This window comes from Zingiber officinale, chromosome 8B (assembly GCF_018446385.1).
Source record: "Zingiber officinale cultivar Zhangliang chromosome 8B, Zo_v1.1, whole genome shotgun sequence".
In the NCBI taxonomy this organism is placed as follows: Eukaryota; Viridiplantae; Streptophyta; class Magnoliopsida; order Zingiberales; family Zingiberaceae; genus Zingiber; species Zingiber officinale.
In genome coordinates, this window is record NC_056001.1 from 29608902 (window position 1) to 29627315 (window position 18414).

Sequence of the window (18414 nt, forward strand, 5' to 3'; positions counted from 1 at the left end):
TCCGTCAATCCTTTGACCTACTTGGACTTTCCAACACCAAGTCCGATCCCCGATCCATCGGATTTTCCCTGCACGGCTTTATTCACCGGGACTTTCACCGCTTCACTCACCAGATTTCCACCGCTTCACTCACAGATTTACACCGCCAACATCCCGCTTAGGACTTTCTCACCGCCTGGCTTCACTCACCGGGACTTTCCATACCAACATCCGCTTAGGACTTTCCACCGCCTGGCTTCACTCACCAGACTTTCCAACCGCCTAACATCCCAGTTAGGACTTTCCAAACAAGTCTCCATACTTGGACTTTTCCAGCCAAGTCTCCATACTTGGACTTTTCCAGCCAAGTCTCCATACTTGGACTTTTCGCGCGCCAAGCTCTCTGACTTTTCCGTGCCAAGTCTCCATACTTGACTTTTCCAGGCCAAGTCTCCATACTTGGACTTTTCCGAATCAGTCAACCAGTCAACCTTGACCTACTTGCACCAATAATCTCCCAAACATCTATTCTTGTCCCACATCAAGAATAGAACTCTCTCACGAGTGTCAAACATCAACATGCAACACAACTAGGTCAACCTTGACCTAAGGTTGCACCGACAATCTTCCCAAGTCAAACATCAAAATACAACTCGAGTCACGTCAACTCGAGTCGGGTCAACCAGGTCAACCTTGACCTAAGGTTGCACCAACAATCTCCCCCTTTTTGATGTTTGACAAAACCATAATCAAGTTAGGTTAAACCGATAACCTTAACTCAGGTTTTCCAATGTTCTTCCTTGAACATTCTTTCCAAACTCCAATATTCTCCCTTGAACGTTTCTCCCCCAAACTTAGGTTAACCCGATAACCTAACTTGGGTTCCCCAATAATTCTCCCCCTTTTTGACACACATCAAAAAGAATTAGGAGGGTATCAAGGTCAAGAGTTTCTTCCTAATGAAAGTCCCATACCTTTCATTTGAAACTTTTAATTTCCCCCTTGATACTAAACTCAACAATCAACTTAGTGATAATCCCATATCACTAATCCTCAAAAGTCTTAAGGAGTACAAACTCCCCCTAAAAGTCAACTCCTCTTGACAATTAGGTAAAACTCCCCCTAAAGGTCAACTCCCCCTTGACCATTGCACCAACAATGTCTTTGAGAGTTCTAAACCTTTAGAAATCCACAAAACCCAACTTCCAGCTGAAATTTCAGACCAACAGCTGAAATTTCAGACCAACAGCTGAAAATCAGAAACTGGCACGCACTGATCGGTCCCCAGACCGATCAGAATCCCCCTGGATCGGTCCCCAGACCGATCCACGCTTCACTGATCGCACTGGATCGTCACTGATCGGTCACCAGACCGATCAGAACTTCCCTGGATCGGTCCGGTGACCGATCCATACTCTGAAATCTGAGATTTCTGATTTCCCTTCCCGGAAATTCAGAAACTCCTAATAAATTCTAGAAAATTCCAAAAATCGTAAAATTTTGAGGATACATTCCTCATATCATATATTATCATGGAAAAATAGTTTTCTATGAAAATAACTTCCATTTTTCAATCTTGATACAAAGTTCAAAAACTTTGAAATATTTCAAATTTAACTAAACTTTGTATCACAATGTTCAATGATGAATGCTATCACTAAGATGGCTTCATCAAGGTTTTACAAATCAATTTCAAAATGATTTTAAACCTTTTAATTTAGGACTATAATCTTAGGGCTAAATGTACATGACTTGTACACAAGCTTTCCCTATGATCCTCCATTTCTTGAATTAGGCTCATCTAGGTACAAGAACTATGCACCTTGATCCTAACTCATGATCCTAATATCTCACACACATCTAAAGTGTATCAAACACATCCATGTCAATTTTGATGTGAGATATGAGTTTAGGTATCTTAGACTAAGGTCTCATGCATTTTCTAAACACAAATTTGATCTCAATATCAAAATGTGTTTTTCATCCTTAAATCAATTCAATTGATTATTAATGCAAGAGATGATGACATGACATAAAATGATATCATAAATGAAAACATGTGCCAATGTCATGATGTCATGGCATAAAGTTTGAAACTAAACTAACACATGACATATAATAACCTAAGCATTATCATGGCATTTCAAATGATCATAAATTAAATATGATGTCATGACATGGCATATGGCAAACAACCATGGTAAGTTAACACAAATAAAATACCTAGATTACCTATCTAAGTATCCTTAATCACTTAGCTAACTTAAATTCTAATCCTAGATTGCCCAAAGTGCTCCAAGAAAATGTCAAAACCCAAATTGATATTTCTTGATCTCTTGTTTGATTTATACCATTTAAAATTCTACAAGAGTAGCACTTCTAAGTTAAGGCCCGGATTGCCTTGATTACCTAAGAGAATATCAAAATCCCAATTTGATATTTCTCTAGGTTTTTCCAAATTGTGTCAAATTAAAGTAAGATTAATATATTCTCACTTTGGCACACTTTACTCTTCCAAGGAGTGAATGATAAAGATTATTCCATTTCATTTTCAAAGGTTCCCAAAAACTTTGAAAATGCTCCTTGAGTGTCAATTTCCTCAAAGTTGGGCTAACTACCCTTCTTATTGGAGTTGACACTCTCTAACCCATTTATGGGGTAGAGAAGATGCTCCTAGGAACCCAATACCTATTTGAGCTCATTGGGTTCACTAAATATTCACTAGGGATGACTTCCCTAGCAACCCTCCTAATGACCCTCTTAGGCTTTGAAGCCTTGGTCATTTGGGTCTCGTCAAGGTCAACTATAGGGGTGACTCCCCTTGTAACCTTGGTAATGGTCTTCCTAGCCCTAGGTTTTGTTCCATAATCGAATGGAACATTGTGGTAAGTGGGCTTGACCATTTGGGACTTAGGTTTGTGACCCAAACCTTTCTTGTCCTTGGACTTGGGTTTTTGACTCTTAAAGCCTAGAGATGACTTCTCCATGTTTTTAAGAGCCTTTTCTAAATTATCAAGTCTTGACCTCAAGACTTGATTTTCCCTCTCCAATACCTCAAGTTTTAATTTGTCATTTTCTCTTGAGATATTCCTAGGCATGTGTCTAGTCTTCTTGGGATTTCTACCTAGGTTTTCCTTAACTTTAGAAGCGTTAATCCTAGGGTTGGTATTTCTAGTGTTATCCTTACCTAGGCTAACATGTTTAGCTCCTAAGCACATGTATTGGTTCCTAAAGTTAACATGCTTATCATTATTAACAATTGCAACAAAACTACTAGCATGAGTTTTATTAGAATTGCAATAATGAACCTTAGAGGTTACCTTAGGGTTTGCCTTAGCTCCCCCTATCGATGTGCCCGGTCTCTTGCCCTTGTGAGGTTGCCTCCCCCTCGGACATTGGCTCCTATAGTGTCCCCTTTGCTTGCATTGGAAACACACCACGTGCTCCTTGCCTTTGCGTATCGGGACTCCTGCTTCCTTGACCTTTGGCGCCGGTGGAGTCTTTCTTACCCTCTTTGGACACTTACTCTTGTAATGTCCATGTTCCCTACACTCAAAGCACATAATGTGTAATTTAATTGAACTTAAATTGCTCGAGTTACCTAGGGTTGAGGGTGGATGCGAGCTCTCTTCTTCATCTCTTTCGGAGGTAGAAGCTTCTTCTTCTTGCTCCGAACTTGAAGAAGAACTTTCCTCCTCTTCGTCCTTAGATGTTGAGTAACCCTCAACTTCTAATTTGCTCCCTCCATGATGTGAGCTACTTGGCTCACTAGGCTCCTCTCCATGGCTTGAAGTGAAGCTCTCCTCATGGTACTTGGCCAAGTTATCCCATAATTCCTTGGCATTGTTGTAACCTATCTTACACAAGATGTTAGTAGGCAATGAAAATTCAATTATTTTCGTTACCTCTTCGTTGATTTCGGATTTGTGAATTTGTTCTCTTGTCCACTCCTTCTTCTCAAGTGGTTTTCCTTCCTTATCCACCGGAGGAGTAAAACCTTCTTGTACACAAAACCAATTCATTATGTTAGTCATAAGAAAGTACTTCATCCTTACCTTCCAATACGCGAAGTCGCCGCATTCGTAGAAGGGTGGAATGGTGACGTCTTCTCCATAGAGATCCATTCTCTAGCTTTGCTCCCACGGGTGTTGATCCGATGAAGAGCGACCTCGCTCTGATACCACTTGTTAGGATCCTTCGTACGGCTAGAGAGGGGGGTGTGAATAGCCGACCCCAAATTCTCGCGTTTCTTCCTACAATTTGTCAGCGCAGCGGAAAAACAAACAAGGAAACGAAAACAAGAAGATCAAACCTCAACGCGTCGATGTAACGAGGTTCGGAGATTAGGGCTCCTACTCCTCGGCGTGTCCGTAAGGTGGACGAGTCCAGTCAATCCGTCGGTGGATGAGTCCCCGGAGAACCGGCTAATACAAACTCCTTATGGGTGGAGAAACCTCGCCACAACACACTCTTGCAACAGTAAGTAAGGAGAGTACAGAAATACAAAGAAAGACAGCAAGAAATACAACAGTAAGAAAACTCTTGCTTGCCTTCTCTTCGACTGGAAGAAGCAGCAGCTCCAAGCGCCTACAACAGCAGGTGACTCAGCCAAAGGGAAGCTCACGCAAAGCTTCAACGCTTCAAGAACTCAGCAGAGCTCAGCAGCAGAAAGAAGAGGAAGAAGGAGAGTAATGCGCACAGAAGATGCCCTCGATCCTTTATACCTGCGAAGAAGAAACAGTGAAGGAACTAGCCGTTGCGTCGCAACTAGACCTTGTCCACAGACCGATCAGGGAAGAGGTGGATCGGTCCACGCACCGATCCTTCCTTCCTTCTTGCGATGCTGCGTCTCGATCGGTCCACGCCGATCGGGACATCTTTGATCGATGCGTGGACCGATCGGCTCTTTCGCCTCTGTTTTCTTCGATCGGTCACGGGCCGATCGATGCGAACCGAAGAGCTTGTTGATATCGATCGGTCACCGCACCGATCGAGAAAACAGTATCCGGATCGGTCCGGTGACCGATCCGAGCTTGGTTTTGCCCAAACCAAGTCCCATGACTTCAAACCAATATCCGGTCAACCTTGACCTATTGGTACTTCATCCCTAGCATCGGTCACTCCCTTGACTGCTAGAACTCCTCACCAAGTGTCCGGTCAATCCTTTGACCTACTTGGACTTTCAACACCGAAGTCCGATCATCCCCGATCCATCCGGATTTTCCCTTGCACGGCTTTATTCACAGACTTTCACCGCTTCACTCACCGTGATTTCCACCTTCACTCACCGAGTTTCCACACCGCCTAACATCCCAGTTAGGACTTTCTCACCGCCTGGCTTCACTCACCAGACTTCCATACTGCCTAACATCCCGATTAGGACTTTCTCCCGGCTTCACTCACGGGACTTTCCAACCGCCTAACATCCCGTTAGGACTTTCCTGCCAAGTCTCCATACTTGGACTTTTCCAGTGCCAAGTCTCCATACTTGGACTTTTCCAGTGCCAAGTCTCCATACTTGGACTTTTCGCGTGCCAAGCTCCCTGCTTGGACTTTTCCGTGCCAAGTCTCCATACTTGGACTTTTCCCGAATCAGGTCAACCAGGTCAACCTTGACCTACGGTTGCACCAATAATCTCCCAAACATCTATTCTTGTCCCACATCAAGAATAGAACTCTCTCACGAGTGTCAAACATCAACATGCAACACAACTAGGTCAACCTTGACCTAAGGTTGCACCGACAATCTTCCCAAGTCAAACATCAAAATACAACTCGAGTCACGTCAACTCGAGTCGGGTCAACCAGGTCAACCTTGACCTAAGGTTGCACCAACAGGACAAACAAGACTCTGAAGCATCAATTGATGAAGAAGAAGTGGTCCTAATGGTAAGAAAATTTAGTAAATTTATTAAATCTAATAAATTTAATAATTCGCGGGCAAAAAAGCACCTTCAAAACAAAAAGAAGGTTCAATTCTATAATTACCAAGAAGAAAGGCATACCAAGGATGACTGCCCTAAATTGAAGAAGAAGAAGAAGACAAGAGCAAAAGACCAATAAGATCAAAGCTTAAAACCTTGAAGGCGACATGGGACAAATCATCGTCATTAGAATCAGAACTAGAAGAGTATGTTAGATTAGCCCTATTGGCATACTACCAGAGGAACATCAAAAGTTTCTCAGAGATGAGCATTAATGAAGGGGAGGATCTTCAGAGGAAAGCAACGATGAAGGGGAGGAACAAACTATTAGGTAAGTGATGTACGCGCACTATCTTTTAAAAAGTCTTTCGAATTCATTAAGATGCTTTCTAAAAACATGCTAAAATTAGAAAATGAAAATGCTAAGCTTAAATTAAACTTAACAAATTCATGCCATTTAGTAATGTATGATGATTTAAAAATGGAAAATAAAAAACTAAAAGCACAAATAGAGAAACTGAAAAATAAGAATATATCTTCAAATGCTTTTTAAGGGTTTAAAAATTATGGTAGAATAAACTGATATATTAGAAATCATAAGGGACAAATAAGGCAAATCTCTAGAAATTATGTACCGCCAAAATTTTTAGTGAATTCAGTAGGTAGGAACATATATTGGATTTTGAAATCCTTTTTTTGATTAAATTCCCCATTTTATTAATTTATTAGGATAGAAATTGTTTGACAGAGAAAGATATTTTTTTTAATAATCTTCTATTTGAATTTTTATATTCAAAATTTCTAGACTAATAGAATAGTAGTATTTCTATTGATAAATTTTTTTTTAAGAATTTTCTGATAAACATTAAAATTTTTATGAATTATTTTCTGAAAATTTTATTTTTGAAATTAAAAATTCAATTTTTGAAATTAAAAATTTAACATAATAGTAAAATGGAAATCTTAATTTTCTTCAAATTTAAAATCTATTTTACACATCTATAAAAATTAACAAAATTTTTATAATTGAAAATATTTTTTAAGATTTATTTTTAAAAATTAGGTTGTTGTACTGAAATAAATTATTTTTAATAGATTAATTAATATATTTCTATGTAAATTTTTTTATTGATCTAGATTACTGTGTTTAAGTATGACAAAAAGTTTTAGGATTTTTAAAATAGAAAAGTAATTTTTAAATTATTTTTGTCAAAATAGAAGATTAATTAGTAAAAATAGGATATTTCTGAAAATTATTTTTGATAAATATTTGCCTACTGGTAATTCTTGTGATGTACCCAAAAAAAAATTTCAAAATTTTCTAACTATTTATTTATTTTTTTCTAATTTTTTTGATTTGATCAAAGAGGAAGAAATAAATACAAGTTAAGGGGGAGGTGGGATAATTGAAAATTTATTTTCTGCACTAATTTACAAAATAATTAGTATCATTGTAATTTTCTTCACTTATTTATTTTATTTTATTTTATTTTAACCCTAACTTTAACTTGGGTTGATGTACATTAAAAAGGGGGAGAGTGTAAGTACCATGTGGTATTTTTGATGTGGTTAACTAAGTTAAGTTAGGTCTTGTTTGTATTTAATGTCTTGTGTCTAAGTGTGTAGGAACTTAGAAGCACAAGAAGTCAAGCGGAAGATGCAGCGAACGAGAAAGATGACACAGGAAGGGAGTTGACGAGCTTGGTGCATCTGAGGGACGAAAAACTACGAAAGAGTACACCGATGGACGAGAATGACGTGCATGATATTTGAGGGATGAGAAGTTGGAGAGGAAGCCTGCTCGAGGAGAAGGTTGGAGTTAGGTTCGGGTGAACTAAACTCTGGTTAACCGAAGCATCACCTACACGAACAAAAGATCAACTAAGAGGCTGATCTACCTCATAGAAGGATCCTTCAATGACTTGGAAGGCACTTCACATGAATAGTGCGAAGGCGTCTTCCATCTTGTTGAATGCACCTTCAATACATTAGCTGAAGATAAAGTTTTATCTTCGACGGATAAAACTTGTCTTATGGAAGGTACCTTGGACTTACTTGGAGGTGCCTCTGAGCATCAGATAAGTTTTTCCAGGGGCTATAAAAAGACCTCTGAAGCTAGGAATTAAACAACTACTTAAACAACAATTACTGTAATCATTCCTAGTCTTTTTCCTAAGTTATCAACGTCTGTAAGATGCTACTTTATCTTCAATAAAGGAGTATTTCTAGTAGATCTTTTTAACACCTAGGATTAACAACCACCTAGGTTGTAACCAAATAAATCCAACTTTCTTACTTTCCTTCTTTAGTTGTTCATTTATGCATTTTATTTTTGTTTAAATTAATTGTGCATCCTTGCAAAGCAAGGCAGGAAATTTTTTTTCTAACTTTGATTTTAGGCAATTCACCCCTATCTTGCTGGCCTACCATGACCAACAATATGTAGCCCTCCTTGGAGAAAATTATGTGGATAATTTATTCCTCTTCTCCCTTGGAGTTTTGGGTAGTCTAGTACTCCTTTTCTTAAAGAATTCGGCAGCCCCTTCCCTAATCTTCTTCCTTATCTTCGATCGAAAGAGTCTAATCTTCTTGTTATTTCTTCTCCTCTTAAAGAAGTGTTGTTGCCACCCATCAACTTGCAGAATTTCTGTATTTTGTAGCCCTTGTTGAGGGTTATTTGGCATCCCCTTGTAAAGGGGTGCTAGGGCAACAATTTCCTCATCTTTAAGGAAGTTATTAGGACTGTCTCAATGAAAAATGACACTTGATTTCTAATGTAATCAAGCATTGGAAAGGGGACTCTGATCATAGATTGGATTAGATGAAGGGAGCACAAGTTTAAGACAAACAAAGAAGAGCTATTTTGTTAAACCTAAAATAATTGGAGTCATCCCCAAATGAAGGTTATTTCGAAGGTATGCTTTCACTTATGTTTTGATTAATTTATATATTGATGCATGTGTTAATAGTTTTATTTAGATTATGTTTAAATGATCTAGTATATTTAAATTAGATATTTTGTATTTCTAAATAAAAGGATTAAATTAATATTAGATGAATCATTCACATGATAGTTTATCTTTGTTAATCTTTAAAGATCTTACTTGAATGGTTAGATTGTAATGCATACTTAGAATAAATGATCATGCTTATATTTGTTTTGAAAAATCCTTATGAACACTCTTTTGATTTAATTATTAAATTAAAAAATAAATTTTAAATTTTAGTTGCGCATAGGGGTGTAGAAACACAATACCCAAATTTTCAAATTCAGCACCAACGAAACCAAAGGTTGCCTCCCCCTTACGGATGGCTGCCTCCCTTTGTGGATGATGGCCAATGGGAAGACCCTCCCTCTTGATTAAGGGTCCATCCATGATTTATGCATGTATCCTTATGGTGTCCAAGTCTTCGACAATCAACCCAAAAATTGGGCATGAGTTCATATACTATCTTCAAATCAACAAGTTGAGCACCTGTGGATAATATTATTGGAACCTCTATGATCTTCTCCTCGAGAACCAAAATCTCCACTAAGAGGCGAGCATAGGTCAACCATTCTCGAGTACACATCAACTTGTCGGTGTACAACAGTTTACCAACTTTAGAATCGAATATACTAAGTACCTTCATCGTCCAATAGTCCAAAGGGAGTCCATGTATCTGTATCCATGCTGGAATAAACCTCCTGTCTGTAAGTACCTCGTGGTAGTTTTGATATGGTCAATCAAGTTAAATTAGGTCATGTGTATTTGATCATTGTCTCTAAGTATGTAGGAGCTTAGGAATATAAGAAGTTGAGCGCAAGACATAGCTAGCAAGAAGGATGGCATGGAAAAAGGAGCTGACGGGCTCGGTGCATCTGAGGGATGAGATGCTGCAGAAGAGTACACAGGTGGACGAGAAGGACATGTGCGGCATATGAGGGACGGGAAGTCAGGGAGGAAGTCTGCTCGAGGAGAAGGTCGAAGTTGGGTTCGAGTGAGCTCAACTTCGAGTAGCCGGAGCGTCACCCACACAAGAAGAGATCAACTTCTGGGAGTTGATCTGCCTTATGCCTTATGGAAGGCGTTTTCCATGGGTTGGAAGGTGTCTTCCAAGGTTTAGAAGGTACCTTTGACGAACAGTGCGAAAGTGTCTTCCCTAGCTATTACAATTTTATCCTTGGGAGATAGAATTTATCTGATGGAAGGTGCCTTTGACCACCTTAAAAGCACCTTCAAGTTGCGGATAATATTTTCCAAGGGTTATAAAAAGACCCCTGGACCTAGGAAATATTCAACAACTCTTGTATTGATTTCCTACTTTATTTCTGAGAGTCTAACGAGTGTAAGATCAGACTTCTCCGTCTTCAAAGAAGGAGATTTTCTAGTGCTTTTCATTTGCCTTTGATTACAACCACCTAGGTTGTAATCAAGTAATTTTGGCCTTCTTACTTATATTTTTTAGTTATTTAGTTTATTTTAGCTTTAATTTAATTGTACTTTCTAACAAAGTTGAAAGATCGGGAAAGGTTGAGGTTTATTTTTTTCAAGGCAATTCCCCCCCCCCCCCCCCTTTCTTGCCGATCTACCTGCGCCAACACTATCCTCCTCAAAGAAAAAATAGCTAGGCATGTGTTTAAAAAATAATGGGATTCTAAAGGAGAAATAAGGTTCTTCGAGGAACAAATTTTCCCTATGTGTGGTCGTGTCATATTGGTAAATTATCCATCTGCTTTTGTGCATGAAAAATTTGTAAGGAACCCTCCATTTACGAGCCACCACTTGTACTCTATCCCTTTCCGGATGTCTCCCCATAAAGCAGTCAACCAAACAATAGCCCATGGAATCTTCCACTATTTCAATGCCATTATATTCAAACTGGATTCTTGCTCCCGTGACCTTGTGTTGTTGTAGGTTTATTGCCATCTCAGTCTTGCCATTATCATTGAAAAGACTAGCCCGTGAAATCCTCCACTGTTTCAATGCCATCATATTCAAACTAGATTCTCGCTCCTGTGGCATTGTGTTGCTGTAGGTGTGTTGCCATCTTTGTCTTGCCATTATCATTGAAAAGACTAGCCCATGACTTCCCTTGGTGACGACCACGAGTTGTATCGTCATTCTCAACCGAAATCCCCTCCGGTAAGTCCAACTTCACCTAAATGTTTCTGGTCGACAGAGTTTCAGCAGCCTCAACATTCTGTGCTGTTAGATGTCCCATCTCTTATGTATCCACCTCAACAGTATGTGGAACCTCATTAGCCTCCCGCATGGCATTTACTGTTGGTTGCTACTCGGAAAGCCTAGAGGTTCCACTGTACAAAAATTTTGTACAAAGGTCTGAACCTTTTCCTAGCTACCATGTGTTCTTTTAAATTAAATTTTGGATCGCCTGCGGAACTTAACACGTTTGATCCAAAACTTAATCTATTTGTTCTTTTAGGTTTTGACTTGGATCTCCTGCGGAACTTAACACGTTCGACCCAAATCACCTTAAGTTATTAATTCCATTAAATATTAATTTCCATAATTGGTTCCCAGTACTGACGTGGCGAGGCACATGGCCTTCTTGGATATGGGAGCAACCACCACCGACTAGACAAAACCTTTTATAGAAATCTAATATTTAATTTCCTAAAATAACTTTAGGTTAACCGAAAAGAACAATCAAATCACAAGGAAAAATAAAACAAAAGAACACAACTTCGAAAAACATATTCGAAATACTAGAATCGTAAGCCTCTTGTATTTGGTATTATTTCCAAAAATAACTAGTATGATGCGGAAAGAAAAAATACTAGTTATACCTTTTAGAAAGACCTCTTGATCTTCTACCGTATTCCTCTTCTAACCTCGGACGTTGTGTGGGCAACGATCTTCCGAGATGAGAATCCACCAAAACACCTTCTTCTCCTTTCTTCAAGTTTCGGCCAAGCACAAAGCTTCCAAAAGATGAAGATCTTTTTCCACCAACCAAGCTCCAAGGGATACAAGCTTTCTCTCCTTCTTCTTCTTCTTCTTCTTCTTCTTCTCCAAGTAGTATCCGGCCACCACAAGAGCTCTAAGCAAATAGAGAAGGTTCGGCCACCACCAAGAGGAAGAGAGGAAGAGAGGTTGGCCGGCCACAACACCAAGGAAAAGAGGGAGAGAAATAATAGAGGTTGTTCACCATGAAGCCTTCTCTACCCCCTCTTTTATAATCCTTGGTCTTGACAAATAAGGAAATTTAATTAAAAACTTCCTTAATTCTTTTGCCATGAAAAGGAAAAATTTATTTAATTAAAAACAATTTTCCTTTTCTCAATTTACATGGTCGGCCACACCAAAGCTACAAACAAGGAGAGTTTTAATTAATTAAAACTTCTTAATTTGTCTCCAGAAATTTATAAAATTTCTCCAATAATTTAATCATTGGTTTATAAAAAGGAAATTTAATAAATTAAAATCTTTCTTTTAAACATGTGGATAAAAAGAAAGTTATCACTAAAAATTAAAATCTCTTTTAATCTACAAATAAGGAAAGATATCAAATCTTTTCTCAATCTTTTGTAGAAACTAATAAAAGAGAATTATTAATTTTTAAACTTTTCTTTTAAATCATGAACATGGTTAAAAAGGAAAGTTTTCTTAAAATTTAAAATCCTCCTTTAATCAACAAATAAGGAAAGATTTCAAATTTTAAACTCTCTTTTAAACATGTAGATGATTTACAAATAAAGAAAGTTTTTACCAAAAACTAAAACCATCCTTTTAATCTACAAATAAGGAAAGAGATTAATCTCTTCTCTTAATCTTTTGTAGAAAGCTATAAAAGGAAATTTTTAATTTTTAAACTCTCTTTTTAAAACCTTGATATCCACATAAGAAATAATTTTAATAAAAATCCTTTTTAATATTCTAGTGGCCAGCCACCTAAGCTTGGGACCCATGTTTTGGTCGGCCACCAACTTGGCTCATCCACTTGGTCTTTGCCGGCCCTAGCTTGGGTTCCAAGCTAGCTTGGCCGGCCCCATTGGATGGGTAAGAAGGTGGGTATGTGGTGGGTATAAAACTCTATATACAAGAGGCTATGAAAGGGACCGAGAGGAGGAATTGGTTTTGGTCTCCCGATGAAATTAAGCATCCCGTGTTTGCCCCGAACACACAACTTAATTTCATCAATAATAATTCATTCCAATAAAGAACTATTATTGAACTACCGCACCAATCCCAAATTACATTTTGGGCTCCTTCTTATTATGAGCGTGTTAGTCTCCCTGTGTTTAAGATATCGAATGTCCACTAATTAAGTGAGTTACTGACAACTCATTTAATTAATATCTAAGTCCAAGAGTAGTACCACTCAACCTTATTATCATGTCGGACTAAGTCCACCTGTAGGGTTTAACATGACAATCCTTATGAGCTCCTCTTGAGGACATTATCAACCTAGTATCTCTAGAACACAGTTTCCTTCTATAATCAACAACACACACTATAAGTGATACCATTTCCCAACTTATCGGGTTTATTGATTTATCGAACTAAATCTCACCCATTGATAAATTAAAGAAATAAATATCAAATATATGTGCTTGTTATTATATTAGGATTAAGAGCACACACTTCCATAATAACTGAGGTCTTTATTCTTTTATAAAGTCAGTATAAAAGGAACGACCTCAAATGGTCCTACTCAATACACTCTAAGTGTACTAGTGTAATCATATAGTTAAGATAAACTAATACCTAATTACACTACGACATTCCAATGGTTTGTTCCTTTCCATCTTGGTCGTGAGCTACTGTTTATAATTTATAAGGAACCGATAACATGATCTTCTGTATGTGACACCACACACCATGTTATCTACAATATAAATTAATTGAGCAACTACATTTATCATAAATGTAGATATTTGACCAATGTGATTCTTATTTCTAGATAAATGTTTATACCAAAAGCTAGGCTTTTAGTATACACTCTAACATTTACATCTACCATAAGTTGCCACATGCATTCCCGAGTCACATCGGCAACCACCTCTTCATTCAAATATTTTGTAAGACCGATAGGTTCGATAGAGGGGGGGTGAATATCGATTCGAAAATATAGAGTATTAGCGCAGCGGAAAAGTAAAGTAGACACAGTTGTTTTTTACTTCGTTCGGAGCCTGTGACGACTCCTACTCGAAGGCCCGTGGTCCTTGACCACTTTCGTTGGGCAATCACTAGCAATTCGAATATAATTATAAAATGAATACAGGAAATGCTTAATGAAACAAAGTAATACCGACAAGAAAATTAACCAAAAACGAAGAAGCACTTTGTCGGAGCTTTGTTAGCGTCGCAGGAACGTAGAGCAGCGGGACCAGCAGTCGAAAGTTCTCAGTTGATGATTGATTCTGAAGCTCCTGCCTGGGGCTTCTTTTATATGCTGTCCCGGGCGCCTGAATCCCTTCCGGGCGCCTGGAATGTGACGTAGCTGCACAAACCATGATGCTCCACGTGGCGACGACTCGGCTGGATGAAATTTGCCTTCCGGGCGCCCGGACCCCTCTTCTCCAGAAAGTCCTTCTCCTGCAAGAAAAGGTTAGTCCGAGGCAAATGTACCCTGCAGCAAAAGAATGTTAGCACAGTTTTTATAGATGAGCAAAGTATGACTTAGATTCCGTCTTTCCGAGACCGGAATCTAGTCACGATCTCGACTTAGATATCCGAAATGGATCTAAGCCGGATCGACGCCTAATGTTCCCTACCCGGGAACGCGTCCTCGCAGTCACTCCCCTCCAGTGACTTACCTCACTTACCTGCCAGACGTCCGGTCAGCCCGTCGACCCGTCTGGACTTCTCGCCAAGCGTCCGGTCAGCCCGTCGACCCGCTTAGACTTCTCGCCAGCTATCCGGTCAGCCCGTCGACCTAGCTGGACTTCTCGCCAGCTATCCGGTCAGCCCGTCGACCTAGCTGGACTTTTCCTGCACACTTGATAAAGGTGTCAGACAACAACACACCTAACTTAACCTGATTTGTCATTCATCAAAACCTGAGTTAGACCGTTAGTGCTAACCACACCAACATATTTCATATCCCCTACACAAGTAGTCCCATTGGCCACTCGATTTGACACCTGCATGCTAGCCAATGACAGCAGAAAAGCAGAGCCTTTCCTAGTTAGTGTAGGACTGTTAGAATAAGAACTCGATCGGTTACTTGGTTCGGAGCCTTTGGCGGCTTCTACTCAAAGAACCATGATCCCTCGGATCGTATCGATGGATAATCCACTATAATCCTCTTCTGGAACCGCCGGAAGAGAGAATCGAGTTCAATAGAAAAATGAGGACAAATATAACAAGTTACACTTTCTTTTATGTAGTAATTAAGTATAAAAAAGAACTTCATTACCTAACACTTTGAAGAAGATCGGATCGATCTCGGTGTTGGATGGGTTTTCAGTAGTAGTTAGGCATAGCAACGTCGCAACACCGTAAAAGGATGAAGTCGGAGTAGCTGAAAACTCGAAGGGTCACGTATCGAACTTGTAAGTGAATTGTATTGTCGACCCCGATGCTTCAGATGTCGAACCACTGAAAGAGCCTACACCCGATGCTTCAGAGGAAGATCAGTCATATTATTCACAGTATATGGAAGATGCACTGGATGTGCAATGCATTATGCTGTCTTCTATGTCTCCCGAGTTACAGAGACAGCATGAGAACATGAGTGCTAGGGAGATTGATCAGCACTTGCGTAAACTCTTCCAAGAGAGTGCGAGAGTAGAGAGGTATGAAACCTCTCGAGCACTATTTCGTACCATGCTGGAGGAAGGAAACCAAGTTGGGTCTCATGTACTCAAGATGATCGGGTACATAGAGAGGCTTGAGAGCTTAGGTTCCAAGTTGGACCAAGACTTGGCTGTTGACCTAATCTTGTCGTCACTACCTCCATCATTTTCTCAGTTTGTGTTGAATTTCAACATGAACAGCATGGACAAGAGTTTGACTGATCTGATGGTAATGTTGAAAACCGTTGAGAAGGATATGAAGGTAAATCCTTCACTGCATGCAATGATGGTCAGAAAGACCAACAAGCGCTCTGGCACCGGGAAGTTTAATCCTAAGGCTAATGCAGTGAAGAATCCTAAATATCAAGCTCAAAAGAAGCTTAAGAAAGGGATGCAGGTACCCCAATCCGATGAGAAGGAGGCCATGTGCTTCCATTGTGGCAAGAAAGGTCACTGGAAGAAAAACTGCTATATTTTCATGAAGAAGAATGCCAGTGGAGCGGATGCTTCAGGTATCTTTATGATAGAGTGCAATCTTTCTGTTTCTTCATCATGGGTCATAGATTCTGGAAGTAGTTCTCACATTTGTGCGAACATGCAGGGTCTAAGTGACTGTAGACGGTTGTCCAAGGGTGAAATGGACCTACGAGTAGCTAATGGAGCGAGAGTTGCTGCATTAGCTGTAGGAACATATTCAATAAATTTGTCTAGAGGACTTGTTTTGAACTTAGAAAATTATTATTTTGTTCCTAGTTTCTCAAAGAATATCATTTCGGTGTCAAGTTTAGACACCAAGGGATTTGTATTTCAATTCAAGGACAAGTTATGTTCCTTTTATTTGAATAATATATTCTATGGGAATGGTTCATTGAATAATGGTCTTTATGTTCTTAACTTAGATGAACCGATCTATTGTATTGAAAGTAAAAAACAGAAATTACATGACTCAAACTTAACATACCTCTGGCACTGTAGACTTGGTCATATAACCCAGAAACGCATCGCTAGACTACTCAATAATTGGTATTTGGACTCTTTTGAATTAGAGCCCATAGATACATGCGAAGCGTGTTTACAAGGAAAAATGACCAAGAAGTCATTCACCAAGATAGGTGAACATGCAAGGAAACCACTAGTGTTAGGACCAAAATGTAGCTAGAGGGGGGGAGGGTGAATAGCTCGGTGCGATCTTCGTGCTTGATGTTGCTTGTTTCTTCAAAGATATGCAGCGGAAATACAAGAAACACTACAACAATGCTAACAAATGAATTTTACTTGGTATCCACCTCACAAAAGGTGACTAATCCAAGGATCCACACACTCACGCACCCTCCACTATGAAAACACTCCTTCTCAGTAACTACCGAAGGCGGAGAAGCCTTACAACCTCACAATACAATAATGAGAAAGAAAGAAGCAAAATACAAATGAATCTTACAAGATTACAATGAAAACCCTAGCTTCTTCTTCTTCTTGTTGCAAATCACCTCTTGACTTGGATGAGCCTCCAAGAACCTTCAAGAACTGGCGGTGAGGAAGTAAAGATCGCTGTGGAGAAGTTCTGTGTTCGTCTGTGGAGAAGAGAGGAAGCCGTGTCGAAGAAAACGCTCGCCAACGTTTATATTTGCGTCAACGGTCGAATCCCAATCGATTGGGAGCAATCCCAATCGATTGGGGAGGCTTTGGATCGATCGACCGATCGATCCAGAGCGCCTCTGTGCTCTCTGGAATCGCCTTGAATCGATTGCCCAATCGATTCAAGGCTTCTCGAGCGATTTCCAACGCTCCAATCGATCACCCGATCGATTGGAGGCTTCAATCGATCAATTGATCGATTCAGAAGCTTACTGTTCGCTCAGAAACTCTCCCAATCAATCGACCGATCGATTGGGAAAGTTTCAATCGATTACCCAATCGATTCAGCCCATTTCTGCATGAATTCGCTTCAACCAATCGATCCACTGATCGATTCAATACTCCAATCAATTATCCAATTGATTGGGAAGTAGAAATCTGTGCAAATCTTGAAATTAGCTTCATTTCGCATCTGAGATCACCTCATTCCGATATCCGAGTCAAAAGTTATGGTCTTCGGAAGTTTATTATGTCCGAACTTCCTAGTTCCATGCCAACTCCATATTGGACTTACGACCGTTAAGACTTCGGTCAACTTTTGACTCATCTGGACTTTCTCTTTGTGCCAAGTGTTCGGTCCTCCATTACCCACTTGGACTTCCCAACACCAGATGTCCGATCAACCTTGATCCATATGGATTTCCTCGTGTCTGGTTTCACTCACCAGGACTTCCCTTCTGCCTAGCTTCACTCACTAGGTCTTTCACCTGGCTTCACTCACCAGGATTTTCCTTCTGCCTAGCTTCACTCACTAGAACTTTCCCACTGCCTAGCTTCACTCACTAGGTCTTTCACCTGACTTCACTCACCAGGATTTCCTTCTGCCTAGCTTCACTCACTAGGTCTTTCACCTGGCTTCACTCACCAGAATTTCCTTCTGCCTGGCTTCACTCACCAGGACTTCCAGTCAAGTATCCAGTCAACCTTGACCTACTTGACTCTCCTTTACATCTCAACTGGTCAACCTTGACCAAACGGGAATTGTATCAACAATCTCCCCAAATGAACAACTGCACCTGCATTGTCCATGTCATTTAAACTCAATATATTGTCAAATATCAAAACTCAAACCAAGACTCAAGCTTGGTCAACCAGGTCAACCTTGACCTAAAGGATATTGCACCAACAACT